The sequence below is a fragment of the Leptidea sinapis genome, chromosome 6 (genome assembly GCF_905404315.1).
Source record: "Leptidea sinapis chromosome 6, ilLepSina1.1, whole genome shotgun sequence".
Classification (NCBI taxonomy): Eukaryota; Metazoa; Arthropoda; class Insecta; order Lepidoptera; family Pieridae; genus Leptidea; species Leptidea sinapis.
Window position 1 is genome coordinate 13754341 of NC_066270.1, and position 17975 is coordinate 13772315.

Genomic DNA, 17975 nt, shown 5'->3' on the forward strand with positions numbered 1-17975 from the left:
CTAGTCCATGATGAAATAAAATTTGATGCAATATAGATTTATAGTGAATGCCTGTCAAATAGAGAAAATGAAATTTAATTGCTTTCAATTTAATCGTATATATAAGGGGCTGATTTTTCATATTGCGACACTTAAGATTAAAGTACAGAGCGGATAATAATAAGATGAATTATTTAGCAATTATCATTTTGAGTTTATTCGTGGTAGCTTCGGCAATCGGGAACATCCCATACGATTCATTGGACGGAGTGCAAGCTTCTTTTGAAGAATGTGAGTGAATGTCAGTATTTGCCTATTATATATTTCTGTATTTGCCTTTTTTTTGAACGGAAACCTAATTGTTGCACTATCTGCTAAACATACATACAGAAGTACCATTTTAAATAGTTTCATTTATAAGTATTAAGCTATGTGAGTGTACTAATACATGAATGTACACATTTTGTTTTATTTACATTATTTTAAAATTATTTTTATGTACTGATATGGCAACATTGTATTAAACATTGTTTAATACTCAGATATTGAAATACTTAGGTTTAAAACAGTGACCATTGATTTTCTTGTATGTTCTTCTCACGAGCTTTACTTTTCCGAATCAGAAATTTAAATGAATATTAATTATAATGACGATTCAAAAGCTCTTAACTGAAGCCTACGTGAACTGTATAGTTTTATTTGACTTTGAATATTTTTGACCAAGTTCCTAAAGAAATTCTCAAAAATTAATATCTTGAATTAAGATAATAACTATTTTTTCAGTGGATAGTAAAAGCTCAAGTGCCTATAACCGCTGTAGATGGGACAGCGATTGCATTCCCATTTGTGAGATGGTTTTCTTACCCACCAGGGCACGCTGTGTTCGACGAGAATGTGCCTGTTTTCCATTAAATATATAAACTAAAGAATTTGCTTTAAATCTATCAATGTGTGAAACGATTATGAAGCCATAAATAAATTATTAAGCATTTTGTTGTGATTTTAATTGAAACGAACAAATTTTACAAACTAATTTAATAGTCTAGATACATTGTGATAACCATTACTTCTAGAAAATTCATGTACTAATGTGGGCCTCCCAACAATAATTTTAATAAAATACTAATTGATCAAAGCACCCAAAAGTTAAGATGTTTCTTAAAATTAAATTAAACTAGACCTAGTCAAGGGCTTTTGAGTTATCTACGCTGTCTTCGGAAAAAGTAGAGCTCGTGAGAAGAACATACAATAAACTAAACGGCCAAGAAACTTTTCCAAATCAATGTGTATTTTACAAAAGCTGTAATATTAATAATAATTAGTTTGTAAGATAAACAGACTCAAAAGGAGAAAGAAGTTTCCTCTGGCACTGGTACATGATTTCCCGGGAGAAATATTTTTTATGAAAATAAGGCACTAGCCGAGCAGGACGTTCAGCTGATGGTAATTTATATGCCCTGCCCAATAAAATGCACTGCCGCTCAGGATTCTTGAAAAAGGCAAAAACTCTGAGCGGAACGTTCGTCACATAAGATTTTAAGTCTCATTTGCCCAGTAATTTCACTAGCTACGGCGCCCTTCAGACCGAAACACAGTAATGCTTACACAATTTTGTGCCGTTGTGGTACCCATAATCTAGCCGGCATCCTGTGCAAAGGAGCCTACTACTGGTATTGTCATATACATTATCTCCACTACTGTCATCTGCATAACAGCGGATGTTGGAGGTATTCAAAAACAATTATGAATTATGATAAATCTATAAAGCCACTAGTTATTAAGTACCTTAAGAGGGCTCTATAGGAAGGACATTAACCGAAAATTGTTATATTTTTTACAATAACAATGATTTATTTTTAAAACTTACTAATACCTACTAAACACTGAAGCTGGATTTTGAAATGTACAGTATTTTATCATGGTGAAAAAAAAAATCTAAATATGATTCTATTTTAATTACTTTTGTCAAACTAGCTCCATACTGGATAATTATTTTGGAATAAAATTTACGTCATTGTATAGGGCATCTAAATATCCAGACGGTAAAGCAGCATTATTTGTAAAAAAATATAAATTCTAATAATTTCTAAGCAAACAAAAGCTACATATTTGACCACTGCGTTCGATTTCTCAGTGCCGCGCTCATCTAAATGAAATTTAATTGTTATTTTATTTATTTTATATGTACTCCTCTTAAGTACGTATCTCTTCATATTATATAATAACTATTTTTTCAGTGGATAACAAAAGTGCCTATTACCGCTGTAGATGGAACAGAGAGTGTCAATCAATCTGTGATATGGCATTCATACCCAACAGGGCACGCTGTGTTCGACGAAGATGTGCCTGTTTCCAATTAAATTAAACAATTCAATCGAAATTCATTAATAAATTATTGACCCATTCTATTATGATTTTAATTGAATCGATACGATTTTGAAATAATAGCAAACACAAAGTAAATATAAAAAATATAACCGCTGCATCACTAAATAACTAAAATCAAAGACGTAAAGTATTGACAAAATACTTTGGCGTATTACCCATAGCTCGAGGTAACTGGCATATTCGTAATTCATGGCGGTTGGGAACCGTACTGTGATAGGAGGCTCCTTTGCACAGGATGCCGGCTAAATTATGGGTACGATGGCTCTTTCTGTTGTGAAGCAGTAACTTGTAAGGATTACTGTGTTTCGGTCTGAAGGGCGGTGACGACCGCAGTAGTAGTGCCGCTCAGAATTTTTGGGTTTCTCAATAGAGCAGCACTACATTGTAATGGGCAGGGCGTATCAATTACCATTAGCTGAACGTCCTGCCCATCTCGTCACATATTTTCATAAACTTTTCGCTTGATTTTATTTTCTACTTTCAGTTTGGTTTTTTATAAAAGCTTGTTTTTAGTTGTTTTCTTATAGTATTATTTTACAGTAAAATGTAGGTATACTTTTAACTTAGGACAGATTAAAAATAAACAAAGTATTTATTTGTTAAATAATAAAAGTAATTCAATTCTTAAGACAAAGGATGTAAGTCCGTTTTGCTCTACATATCGCTGGTCAGGGGACATTGCAAAACTTCACACATTTTTCAATGCAATCGTGGCGTCTGTGAAGAAATCTCTAGAGTAACAAGATCACTATAATTATATCGTGTATCCAATTTTTTATGTTATTAATATATTATATGTTACTTTGTAAACATATTTTTTGATGAAAAAAAAAGAAGCCCGCTGAGTTTGTTGCGCCCGTTCTTCTCAGGTCTGAGGCATACTTTTTCGAATGGGTGGTAGTTTTTGACTTTCAATAAATGATATTTTAGTTTAAATGAAAATATTTGAATTTGTCAACGTATTTCCCGTTCCTCAAAAGAAAAAATGGAACCCTTATTTAGGAATTTACGGCACTCAGGGGAATCAAAATTGATTGGCTATTTCCCGTTGATAAGTAATACCATTTTATACTACAAGTATAAGGAAAAAATCTGAAAACTGAAATTAAATCATTAATAAAAATTGTACAGAATCGTTGATCGCCGAGTCAGAACTATTAAATAAATCAAACCATCATAAGGAATGTGTAATAAATATTGCGATACAGAAATAATGCTCGACATGACAAATATTGCATGCATGCGACAGGCGTGAAGTATTTTGATACTTTTATGATAAATATTATTTCTGGTATATTATTATAATAATCATTTATAGCTAGCTTTTACCCGCGACTTTGTACACGTTGAATAGTTACTTTGGGCATTTATTTTTAACCGACTTCAAAAAAGGAGGAGGTTCTCAATTCGTCGGTATGTTCTTTTTTTATGTTTGTTACCTCAAAACTTTCGACTGGGTGAACCGATTTTGATAATTCTTATTTTATTTGAAAGCTGGTGCTTTCCATGTGGTCCAATTGTAATTTGGTTGAGAAAACCATTAAAGTCTTAAATTTGCTATACATACGTATAGCAAAGTGGATGTTAAATTTACGAATAAATCAATATCGCCGATTTCGATGATTCTTTTTTATTGGAAAGGATATACTTTAAAGATAGTTTGGTGAGAGTTTGGTTAGGTTCTGATTACGAAATCCATGACAAAGTAACGGAACTCTTCAATTCTTAGGAGAAAAATTAACGATACTCGGCCGAATCTTTTTTATGCTATGCGGATAATTAAGTCGTCTACCAACATATCGTTATGGTCTAGTATTTGTACTTCTAATTCACTAAAAATCATAAAATAAAAAATTATTAACAAAAAAACAACCAACTTCAAAAACACTATTCCAAAACAAGAGATATAATGGGCACTAAAAAGCATAAAAATAATTGCGTATTTTTAACAAACTTCAAAAAAGGAGGAGGTTCTCAATTCATCGATATTTTTTTTTACCTCAAAACTTTCGACTGGGTGAACCGATTTTGATAATTCTTTTTTTATTTGAAAGCTGGTGCTTCCCGAGTGGTCACATTGTAATTTGGTCCAGATCTGACAGTGGAATCCATGAGAAAACCATAAGACTCTTAAATTTTTCTATACATACGTATAGCAAAGTGTATGATAAATTTACGAATAAATCAATATCGCGCCAACCGATTTCGATGATTCTTTTTTTTATTGGAAAGCATATACTTCAAAGATAGTTTGGTGAGAGTTTGGTTAAGTTCTGATTACGGAATCCATGACAAAGTAACGGATAACTGTCTGTAATCAAATTGCAAAGTACATTGTACTTACGTTCATAGCTGCATTGAAAAATTAGGTATAGTGACACATATTTAGACAAATTGTTAGTTACTGTACTTCAAATTCACTAAAAATCATAAAATAGTAATTTTTGGAGTCGGTGTCATCCAAGATAGGTTTGTTACTACATATATAGTTATAGGTGAGATGTGCTTGAGTCGTGAGGAGGTGAGAGGCGAGAGCTGGTTGCGGCGGAAAGACACCGATTCCAAAAATAACAATAATCGTAACTAGAATAAGATCAATTAATTAGATTGTATAAAAATACGCAATTATTTTTATAATTTTTAGTGCACATTATATATATTGTTTGGAAGGCGGTTCCTTTTGTTAATCTTTTTTTTTATACAATCTAATTAATTAATCTAATTCTAGTTACGATTATTGGTATTTTTGGAGTCTAGATACTAGACTTGTAAACGGACATAGGTGAAAATTTTTAATGGAAGTTCGTCATTTTCAAAGACGAATGTTTGTCCCACGGGCAACTTTAAATTTATATATATATTTAGTATCAAACCATAAAATCTTTATTTTTTAGCATGAGATAAAAACAAAAAAACGTAGTTTATATAAATTTATTAACCACAGCAGTTTGTATGTGTATTATATGCAAAGTAAGTGTCTTATAAAATAAAAATACTGCCCAAAGTAACCATTCTACACGGACGAAGCCGCGGGTGAAAGCTAGTCAATGATAAAATAAAATTTGATGCATTATAGATTTATAGTGAATGCCTGTCAAATAGAGAAAATTTAATTTAATTTCTTTCAATTTAATCGTGTATATATAAGGGGCTGATTTTTCATATGGCGACACTTAAGATTACAGTACGGAGCGGATAATAATAAGATGAATTATTTATCAATCATCATTTTGAGTTTATTCGTGGTAGCTTCGGCAATCGGGAACATCCCATACGATTCATTGGACGGAGTGCAAGCTTCTTTTGAAGAATGTGAGTGAGTAGTTTCACCTGTGAAGATATAGGTGTATATATCTCAGTATTGGCCAATAATAAATTTCCGTATTTGCCTTTTTTGCACAGAAACCTAAGTGTTGCCAGTTGGAGGCTCCTTTGCACAGGAAGCCGGCTAGATTATGGGTACCACAATTCTGCTTATTTCTGCCGTGAAGTAGGAATTTGTAAACATTATTGTGTTTCAGTCTGAAGGGCGCCGAAGCTAGTGAAATTACCGGGCAAATGAGACTTAACATCTTCTGTCTCAAGGTGACGAGCGCAAATGTAGAGCCGCTCAGAATTTTTGGGCTTTTCAAAAATCCTGATCGGCACTGCACTGTAATGGGAAGCGCGTATCAATTACCATCAGCTGAACGTCCTGCTCGTCTCGTCCCTTATTATGTTTTATAAAAAGAAATTGTTGCGCTATCTGTTAAACAGCCCAACAGAAGGGCCATTTCAAATAGTTTTTTTTTTAATAAGTATCAGGCTATGTGTGGCCTAAGTGTCCTAAGAAACTGTACACATTTTGTTTATTAACGTTATTTTAAAATCATTATTAATGTAATGGCAATATGGCAACATCAAAATTATGTAAAGATTGTTACTGAAATACCTAAGCTTAAAAGAGTGGCCGTTGATTTTCTTGTATGTTCTTCTCACGAGCTCTACTTTTTCGAATATATGGCAGAATCAAAAATTTAAATGAATAATTTATAATGACGATTCAAAACTTCTTAACTTAAGCCTATATGAATTGTAAAGTCTTATTTGACTTATATATATTTTAAACCTAGGTCCTAAAGAAATTCTCTAAAATTATCATCTTGACTTAAGATATTAACTATTTTTTCAGTGGATAGTAGAAGCCAAAGTGACTATCACCGCTGTAGATGGGACAGCGATTGCATTTCCATTTGTGAGATGATTTTCTTACCCACCAGGGCACGCTGTGTTCGACGAAAATGTGCCTGTTTTCCATTAAATATATTAAAGTAAATAATTTGCTTTAAATCGATCAATGTGTTTTGATGAAGCTATAAATAAACTATTGAGCATTTTGTTGTGATTTTAATTGAAACGTACAAATTTTATGAACTCATTTAATAGTCGATATACATCATGATAACCATAACTTACTATATTTTCATTAATGTTTTGAGCCTCCCAACAATATAGAGATGTTAGTTTCTTAAAATTTCTATTATTATGATTCTCCAAGTCCTAGGTTAAGCTAAGGGCTTTTGAGTCTATATAATTATTTAATTTAAATTGTTGAATCTACGCTGTCTTTGGAAATTTAGAGTTCGTGAGAAAAACATACCAGAAACTCAACGTCCTCTCTACGAAATCAATGAGTATTTAAATAAAGCTGTTATATATTTACAAATAAATTAGTTTGTAAGATATACAAACTGAATATTATCTTATATATAAAATTCTCGTGTCACAATGTTCGTTCCCGTACTTCTCCGAAACGGCTTGATCGATTCTCATGAAATTTTGTGAGCATATTGAGTAGGTCTGAGAATCGGCCAACATTTATTTTTCATACCCCTAAATGTTAAGGGTGGTCACGAAATTTTATTTCTTATTTTTTTTACATTTTTTTTTAAATTTGTTTGATTATGAGTCAGCATTAAAAAATACATACAACTTCAAATTTTCACCCATCTACGATCAACAGTTACTTTTGTATCGCAATTTTAATATCGGCAATACAACGTTTGCTGGGTCAGCTAGTAACATATAAATATAAGTTTTCTCTTGATTTCCCGGGAGAAATTCTCCTGTCATATACGTTATCTCCAGACTGTGTGTACATAACAACGCATGTTATAAATATCGATTATGATAAATCTATAAAATCACAAGTTATTTAGTACCTTAAGAGGGCTATATAAGACATAAACCGTAAATTATTATATTTTATACAATAACATGATATATTATTATTATAATCTTCAATTATTATAATCAAAACTAAACACTGAAGCAGGAGTTTTAAATTAATTTTTAATTAGAGTATTTTTTCATAGTGAAAAAAATTCTAAATATGACTCTACTTTCATTTCTTATGTCGAGCTGTAGTCTATTGAAATGTTACAGATTAAGGACCCAACATTGCATTTTTTAGAGGTCGTAATTTTATTTTTGTGACATATGTGGGGGTTCAATAGAAGCTTAACCCATAGTTTGTGGGGTTGCAGCCCTTGTCAAACGGCCGCCATCTTGGAAAAAGGGGTACAAACACCTTTTTCACAAAATCTCGGAAAATATGCGTCCTTCAAAAAATTCGTAACGAGATAATGTGTAGCAAATCTCTTTGCCTACAAATATGCTCACAAGACTTTTTGCTCCAAATTTAAATTAAAGAAGAAAAAAAATGAGAAACTTTCAACAATAACAAATTGAGAAACTTTCAACAATAACAAATTTCTTTTTTGCTCTATAACTTCTATTCTATTTTTTCAGTGGATAGCAGAAGTGCCTATTACCGCTGTAGATGGGACAGAGAGTGTCAATCAATCTGTGATATGGCATTCATACCCAACAGGGCACGCTGTGTTCGACGAAGATGTGCCTGTTTCCAATTAAATAATTAAACAATCCATTCTAAATGTATCAATGTGTGATAAAAATATGAAACCATTAATAAATTATTGAGCCATCCTATTATGATTTTAATTGAATAGATACGATTTTGAAATAATAGCAAACACAAAGTAAATATAAAAAATATAACCGCTGCATCACTAAATAACTAAAATCAATGACAGTATTGACAAAATACGTTGGCTATTTCCATAGCCCGAGGTAACTGGCATATTCGTGATTCATGGCGATTGGTAACCGTACCATAAACGTTATAGAAATACCGACATCATAATATAAAACAACTGTAATCAGATTTAAGAACAAAAGGGACCTTGAAAGAATGACAATTGTTACAGAGATAAGTGGCTTACGAAATACAGACGTTAGCAGGCACTCGTTGTACCTTTCATTAGTGGAACTATTACGAGTAAAACAGACAATGATATTCATTCGTTTCAGAACCTATAGACCAATAGATAATAATTTGAAACAATAATATGCCTATGTAGAATAAATAAGGGATCGTTACATATGCAGATTTTTTCTCGCACTGGTAAATAATACTACATAATATTAGTATAATATGATAAATACTATATAATAGTACGTAATAATTTATGCATAATATTATACTGTTTTGTCTCCCTTTTAACGCAGACGTGGTCGCTAGCTATGGCCTTATGATTCCTCATAAGGTTATTGTCGCTCAGAGGGCAATGGAGATCAGAGATAAGGAAAGGAGAACCAAAGTCACCGACATATCCCGAGTTGGTTGCGAAAATGAAGTGGCAGTGGGCATGGCACGTAGCTAGACAGACAGATGGCGGTTGGGGCAGTCAAGTCCTCAAATAGCGACCACGTACCGGAAGACGTAGTGGTTGGTGACCAAGACAAGATGGCCGCACAGGATCGATCGTATGGCGATCTTTGGGGGAGGCATTTGTCCAGCAGTGGACGTCTTCCGGCTGATGATAATGATTAAACAATTTAAAAATTTAACCTCAAATTATGGACGTAATACTCATTAAAAATTTTTTAATGAAAGGGCCTCAATGTAGGTATTCTGCCAGGCCAGGAACAGGAAGCATGAGGTCAAGTTGCCTAGCGATTTATAAATAGAATTGTGAATTGTACGAGTGCACACAATAACAGTCATTGCGTCAATGATATTCGTGAAATAATTAGTTTTTTGTTTTATTTGCATTCAGTAATAGTTACTGTTAAACCAGTTTTTTTGTTACCTTAAAATAACGGTGTATAATCTGAATATTGTCCGTGTCATTACAGGTACGTGAGACATTAAGTTAGTCTCAAGGTGAGGGGTGCAATGTGACGTGGTCGGGGTTGTACCACATTACCTACACTATACTATGCTTTATGTCTTATCATATTTCATATAGATATACGTACAACGTTGACGTACAGCCAAGCTGTGGAATGAGCTTCCTTGTGTGGTTTTTCTGCGACGATACGACATGGACATCTTCAAAAAAATTTTTAACAACAAAACAATAGACTTTAAAAAGTGATTCCAAAACAATAGATATATTAAAACTAAAGAGTATTAAAATAATTGCGTATTTTTATACAATCTAATTAGTAAATCTAATTCTAGTTACGATTATTGTTATTTTTGGAATCGGTGTCCTTCCGCCGCGACTCGCTCTTGCCTCTCGCCTCCTCACGACTCAAGCACATCTCACCTATAACTATGTATGTAGTGACAAACCTATCTTGGATGACACCGACCGAATTAGATTGTATAAAAATACGCAATTATTTTTATACTTTTTAGTGCACATTATATATATTGTTTTGAAATAGTGTTCTTGAAGTGGGTTGTTTTTTGTTAAAAAAAAAATATTTTATGATTTTTGGTGAATTTGAAGTACAATTAGTAGACCATAACGATGTGTTGGTAGATGACTAAAATATCCGGATAGCATAAAAAAGATTCGACCGAGTATCGTTAATTTGCTCCTAAGAATTGAATTACCAACCTATCTTGGATGACACCGGTTCCAAAAATTACAATAATCGTAACTAGAATTAGATTTACTAGTTAGATTGTATAAAAATACGCAATTATTTTAATACTTTTTAGTGCATAATATATCTATTGTTTTGGAATAGTTTTTGAAGTCGGTTGTTTTTTTGGTAATATTTATTTTTTATTTTTAGTGAATTTGAAGTACACTAACTAAGAATTTGTCTTAAAACGGGCAACGCATCCTGTGATTCCTCTGGTGTGACCCGTACGCTCTTTTGTCCTGATCTTCCATAAAAAAGACTACGAAATTCTCAAATATTAATGTTATGTTTGATGGAATTCGCAATACGTTATTATATAGTAATTTAGAATATGATTCTGATGGAGTAATAGATAGTAATAAGGCAATATAACATTATGTGAAGCAAATATGTAAGTGCTTCGTATAATGTGTATATTTTTAATATAGAAGGCCAAATTTAATGGTGTTGGTGCGGCAATTTAGATCAATCGGCAGATTTATTGCTTCTACTGAAATAAGATCAAATCATTATCATTGTCAGCTGGAAGACGTCCACTGCTGGACAAAGGCCTCCCCCAAAAATCTCCTCGGCGATCGATCCTGCGCTGCCCTCATCCAACGTATTCCGGCCATATCAACCAGATGGTCGTGGTATCTTGTTGGGGGGCTTACCAACACTGCGTTTTCGAGTAATTTACTGCCCCACCGGCCATCTGTCCGTCGGGCTATGAGCCCTGCCCACTGCCACTTCAGCTTCGTAATCATTTCGGCTATGTAGGTAACTTTGGTTTGACTTTCGATCAAATATTGCAATAGAAATCAAATTCACACTCACAGAGTAGGTAATTACTTCGAACTTTTATAATTTATGCAAAGAATGAATTAATTTATGCAATGAATGTTATAAATGACAAGGTGAAGTTGAACCAAGCATTCAAGATTTTATGACGATACGTCACTCGCACGGAACGCTAGAGGTAGTGGGTTCGAGTCCCGGATCGTTTGTATTAAAATTTTATTTGTGTATTAATCCCAGAAGCGATCACTTTAAAACATAACAAATTGCTTGTACTCAGTTCTTCAATTGTAATAGTATATTATGATACCAGTGACCTAAGTTGTTGATTATACACGAGGCTGTGGGTTGCAGCCCGAGACGTAGGCGAGGGCGTAAATCGGGCGAGTGTCTAGAGAGAAAATTTCTCACGAGTTTCATACGCACTTTTCAACACACTTGCGTGGAAAAAACAAACATGTATCGCATAAATCGTCCATATGCAATATGAAAATTATGCAAAATGGAGTGAAATTTTTTTTTTTGCACACGCCCAATGTAAGATTACATATAGCACACAGCATACTTTAAAATCAAAATTTTACTGATAAAATGCATATATTTTATAATAAATTATAGTGAATTAAATAAAACATAATAATAAATGTTATTTCGTCTTAATTAAGAACATATTTATATATTCCAAAATTTAATTGGATTTTCAGCGGCATAAAACCTCATTGTTGTAACAAAAAAAAAACTGTTTTACCCTGTTAAATTTAAAATGATCTGTAGCCTAGCAAACTTCTCTAATAAAAAATTATTTCGACTGTATGAAAAGTGCAGTCATTGATAGATTGGCAGATGACGGCTATAATCTTGTAAAAAACGAAGATAGCCGAAATCCACTACGTTTTACTGCAGCTGCTCGTTTTCAAACTTAGCCGGATTGTACTTCGTCGGCAATCGCCATATTGTAATTAATATTATTTTAAACTTGTGTCAAATCACTGCAAATTTCAATTTTTTCTTAGGCAGTCCTTATAGTAGCCGTAGTATCCTTATTTCGTAGTATTTACATCCTGTTGACTCTCATATAATTTGGTATTAGGTACTATCTTAACTTTGTAGGGATGATTCTATTATGCACGTATGTGTTATAGTTCGCTTTACGGCTCTAATAACGATGTAATAAGGTTCACTTTACGAGCAAGTGTGTTGAAAAATAAATTGAAGATTGGGTAAGTTCATGTCAATACAAACTAGCTATGAAATGTACTACTTTTACGTACTACTTATATGTATCACGTAATAATTAATAACTTACAACACTCTATATTTAGTTCCTGATTTAAAATAGCGGAAACTACGTCATCAGAGTGCATCATATCCTTACTACGTCACGTTTAAGAAATTTAACTTTTAACCGACTTCAAAAAGGAGGAGGTCTCAATTCAATCGGTATTTTTTTTTATAATTTGAGTTTTCTTTAGTGTTAATTCCGCCAATATTTGTCTTTAAACAATTCGACAAGTGCTTCGACTACTGACTACTGACTGAATGTTAGTCTCGTGCCAGGTTTTAGCGAGACAACACGTCCTGAAGATGCCTCGTGTAGAGGCGAAACACGTGTCGAATTGTTTAGAGACAAATATTGGCGGAATGAACACTAAAGAAAACTCAAATCATTTGTATATTTATGTTTTTCCGCAAAGTAACGCCTACTTCAATAATTTTTTTTTTGTATGTATACCGATTACTCTGAGATTTATGTAATTCCTCTTTAGTTCGATGCTGAATAGATGCCATTTGGTCATTTTATGCTCAGTAAGCCTTAAAAAAAATGGATTGAAATAATTTTAGTGGGAGGTTAAATTCTATTTTTACTGGCCTACTTGATTTAAGCTGCTTTTGATGAGTTCTTCTTGTTGACATGGAATGATTTTAAATAATCCAGACGTGTCTTGTTGGAAATATTCTGGCTTCACATTCACGCGCAATGAATATATCTGTTTGTCCGCGATGGACTGCTAATCTAATGAAAGGATGTTATGTTTTTTTTAAAGTGATAACCCTCACTTCTAGGATTAATACACAAACAAAATTTTATGAACGATGCGGGATTCGAACCCACGACCTCCGGCGTTCCGTGCCGGTGCTCTAACCAACTGAGCTAACCGTTCGAGTACCGCATCGTTCATAAAATTGTTTTTCAAATTTTATTTGTGTATTAATGAACGGATTTTAATGGAGACTACTTCATGTAGTGCAGTTTCGTCCAACTTGAGATATAGAGAGACCCATAATTATTTTTATTACCAATATTTGTTTTGGACATATTTTCTATCACAGAATTTATTGACGCACGGTTTGACAGTTCTGCTGTGAAACAATTTCATTATAGTTAACAACAGGGAGTAATGACGTTCTATACATAATATAGAACGTGATTGACAGGGAGCATATTTTGCAAAATAATTCTTGGTGTTATGAAATACTTGCGAACCCGACAGACGTTGTTCTGTTAAAAAAAAACCCTCGTCGATGGAATTTCGTAAAATCCGTTCTTAGCTGACCTCTAATCGACGAAAGGAATATTCCTACCAAATTTCAAGTCTTTACGCCTTACGGTTCCAGAGATATCGTGATAAGTGACTATATACGTGGAAATCTCTGATATATATATAGATAGATTATCGACAAATTCATAAAAAAACAGTTTTTTATTTATTATGCACAGAACAACGACATTTTGATATAAATATAAATTATTTGCATGTAATTTAAACACGCAACAATTACGCATATTATTCAATTCTGGCGAATTATACCAAACCCTTCACTTGACCGTCTCTTGAACATTCACCAACAGTATTAATAATTAATGTCCTATAGCCATCATAATATGATTATTCAATCTTTAATGGAAAAGTAGGACTTAAAGTTATTGTTTTTTTTTTATGAAAATGAGTGACGAGACGAGCAGGACGTTCAGCTGATGGTAATTGATACGCCCTATCCATTACAAATGCAGTGCCGCTCAGGATTTTTGAAAAACCCAAAAATTCTGAGCGGCACTACAATTGTGATCGTCACCTTGAGACATAAGATGTTAAGTCTCATTTGCCCAGTAATTTCACTAGCTACGGCGCCCTTCAGACACAACAACAAACACAGTAATGTGCTGCTTCACGGCAGAAATAGTTACCGCTCTGGTACCCATAATCTAGCCGCCATCCTGTGCAAAGGACCCTCCCACTGGTGAACTCTAAAGTATTACAAGCATACTTTAGAGTATAGGTGCATTTAACTCTTTATTTTGTGTCCTTTTCTATTTTGCTGTATCACTGTTAGATAATATGTCATTCTCACTCGCACGATATGCTTGTCTATACAATATTGCAAATCTATGATTCCTACTGTAACCGATTCTAACTGACAAGTCGTCAACAGTCAGCCCTGCTTGGAATAGGGAATATAATATTTTGTTATAATTTAAATCAATCATTTACATCTTAGATAAAGGATTGGTCACCGCAAGTGCGGCAACTAATACTACGCCCAAGTAGGTGTACTCGAGCCAGTCTCGAACAATGTGTGACTTTGACGTGCCACATTTTCTATTAAACTTTGCTAATAATTGAAACTAGAATGCCGGAGAATCGGAATCTTTATAAAACAGAAACAAAATTTGAATAGTACTGAAATTATTTTTCAAAGTGAAATTAAAAACATTGATAAATTTGACCCGTTCAAACGCCACCATTTTGCGTGCGCTTTTGATGACTTCACATGACATATCCCGTGTTTGCGTTTCAGTAGCTTCATACATATTTTCAGTTTTAGTTGCTTTATAGATTATGAAAGATTTTTAAAAACCTTGTTACAAGTATTGTAGGGTCTTCATAGTGCAAAATGCTATTAAAAATATATCCGATAAATATATATATTTTTCGTAGTCCAAGCGATGCAAAAGTACGAAAGCAGTTGTTTACGATTATGTGAAGAGACAATGTATTTCCATTAAGGATTGGTCTTCGCTGCGCTCCAACTAGATAACGCACTATCTAACTACAATAGCTTTTTATTACGGCAACTACTAGATGCTTGTGTGCGTGGCATCTTGACACTCAATGGCATCTTACAAATTGTGTAACATACGCTTCGTGTTATTTTACATTGAAATTAATAAAATACAAAATACTTACTGATGATATGTAATGCCAGTGTCTATCTTATTTCTTGTAGTATTATTTTTACAAAGTTTTACTACGCAATCCGACATTTTAGTTTCAATTATTATCAAAGTTTAAAAGAACATGTGTCACGTCAACGTCACACATTGTTCGACACATGGGCGTAGTATATTTTGTCCCACTTTTCGATTACGCCTGTGGTATCTAGTTGGAGCGCAGCGGCGACCAATCCTTAATCTAAGTCTATAGGTTAAATTGGTATATATTATAAACATTTATGAATAAAAATCTATGTCAATGCCTAAAATATACTATGTAGTATTATAAATTATAATTAGCTTGCAACTTTCACACCTTTGATCTCTGCGCTCGTAAAATCGAGATTTGATGCATAATATGATGTCATCATAAATGCATCTATTTTCGGTAGACTGTTCGATTGAGCTTGACAAAACCTGTTTTTATCATCGTCCTAGATAGTTCTACATTTACAACAAATATATATATTTATTAGAAATATCACCACAGTTTTGATTGGCCTATGAAGGGTTCCGCAGCAACAATTAACATAATAACATAAATCAAACTAGGCCGCGGGCTGTAAAATCGTCTATTATTAGATATATATTAAATTGAGTCTTTTTGAGGCTGACTCTTTACGACTTATCAAAAAATAGGTTACAGTAGTAACTAGTAAATATAAAATTTCAATTTTGTGTTACAATAAAAAAAAAACAGATGACTGTAAATTAACAACAAAAATGTACCAGTTTACACTTGACAACCCTAATGTAGCGGCTGAATGATAGCTGGCAACCATATCTTACATAATTTCCTTTAAAATTACATAAAACTGATTGAAAAACATATAGTAAATTAATTATATTATATTAAATTACACGTACTTCCCGCCAATTTTTTATAGGCAACCTATAAAATATATGCATTGCATACTCTCTCTAAACTTAAATTTAAAGCTAGCTGACCCGACAGACGCTGTTCTGTATATAATAAATAAAATAATGTTTTTTTATGAATTTTTCAATAATATATCAAAAATTACTTCGTAAAATTTGCACCCTGCCGTCGTAATGAAATTGTTTCACAGCAGAACTGTCAAACCGTGCGTCAATAAATTCTCTCATAGAAATTATGTATGGACACATCAAAGGAAAAACAAAGTTGTTTTTATTTAATTAAGCAGCATTTTCCTATTTATTCACCTTTTAAACCTTCTCTGGACTTTCACAAATAATTCAAGACTTAAATTTGCCAAATCGGTCCAGCCGTTCTCGAGTTTTATTTTTATATATATAGATTAGTTTTACCAAAAAAATTATGTACCTGCAGAATCTTAGGCTATAGAGCGGTATTCAAGTACCTGTTGAATGTCAAATTAATACATTTACAATGACAGGAACTAATGCTTTTTCTGATAATTTAGTCTGACACAATGAGACAATATCGAGTCTATTTTAGAGAATTTATTTTTAGACAATTCAATGAAAGTTACGGTTGATCGAGCCGACTACATTCACGGATGTATTACTAAAAGATTCAACAAATTATTTATTTTACTTCACTGTTAGAGGCATAAAGGCGTAGAAGGCATCTATGCTCTCAAAATTGATTCTTTTAGAATTCTTTTTGATGTCATTTCTAATATACTAGATACTACTAACGCTTCGGAAACAAATGGCGCTTTGAGAGAGAAGAAGCGACGCAAGAAACTCCTCCCAGCATTACTTTTTTGCGCTCCTTTTAATAAAATATACAATATTGTACAGCTATTGCTATAGCTATAAAATAATCATAATCTAGTCCCAGGCTGTTGGATCACTTAGATTGATTGATTGAAAATCACTGTTGAGAGTAAAAAGGTGAATCATAAAAGGTGTTAAAGTGTTACTCGAGTGGTGTTTGCCTCTAGACTCTACAGGAATGGGTCGTGGATTCGATCCTCGCTAGAAACATATTTTCCAAGTCTACATACATGTTGCGACCTTATATTTTGCAATTAAATTAAAATGTCTTCGCCAAAGCAATATTGTTTTAAGTGCCCATGACCGACCAAACTTACAAGTTTATTTATTTACGTTTGTCATTGTAAGTATCAAAAAGAGAAATATTTTTAATGTGAAAATATTTAAAATGTGTTAATTTGACATTCTATATAATCGCTACTGCTTGAAGATAGTAGGCAAATTTTTGGCAAGGAACGACAAAACATGAGAGAGAGAAGAATATATTTATACAGAAAAGGAAAGCGAATCTATTGTGACTGTAACTGATTGGACAAGTCGTAAACAGTCAGCCAAGCTTGACATTAGCTTCTTAGTATTTTGAATATTAAACCACAACCACAATTACACAACGTATTGACAAATCAAAATTGTTCTCGAATTAAATCTAATATCGGGCTGACAAATGATCCGTACGCTAGTCTATGATAGGTACATCTTAATATATATAAATCACGTGACACGTTGTTTGTCCGCGATGGACTCCTAAACTAATGAACGGATTTAAATGGGGATTACTTCATGGAGTGCAGTTTAGTCCAACTTGAGAGATAGGATAGTTTTTATTTCGATTTGGAACTCATAATTATTTTTATTTCCAATATTTGTATTGTATGGACATATTTTCTTTGAGAGAATTTATTGACGCACGATTTGACAGTTCTGCTGTGAAACAATTTTATTATAACAA

At 33.0% G+C, this 17975-nt stretch overlaps 1 protein-coding gene and 1 long non-coding RNA gene across 2 annotated transcripts in view; one reads left to right on the forward strand and one right to left on the reverse strand.

Annotated features, from left to right (window-relative positions):
* The window catches only part of LOC126964982 (angiotensin-converting enzyme), a 201160-nt gene that overhangs the window by 84621 nt on the left and 98564 nt on the right, over positions 1 to 17975 (reverse strand). The gene's annotated exons all lie outside the window — the stretch shown is intronic.
* Positions 131 to 6743, forward strand: LOC126965148 (uncharacterized). Its single transcript, XR_007729464.1, has 3 exons — positions 131 to 270; positions 2217 to 5679; positions 6539 to 6743. It is a non-coding gene; the product is annotated as an uncharacterized LOC126965148 (long non-coding RNA).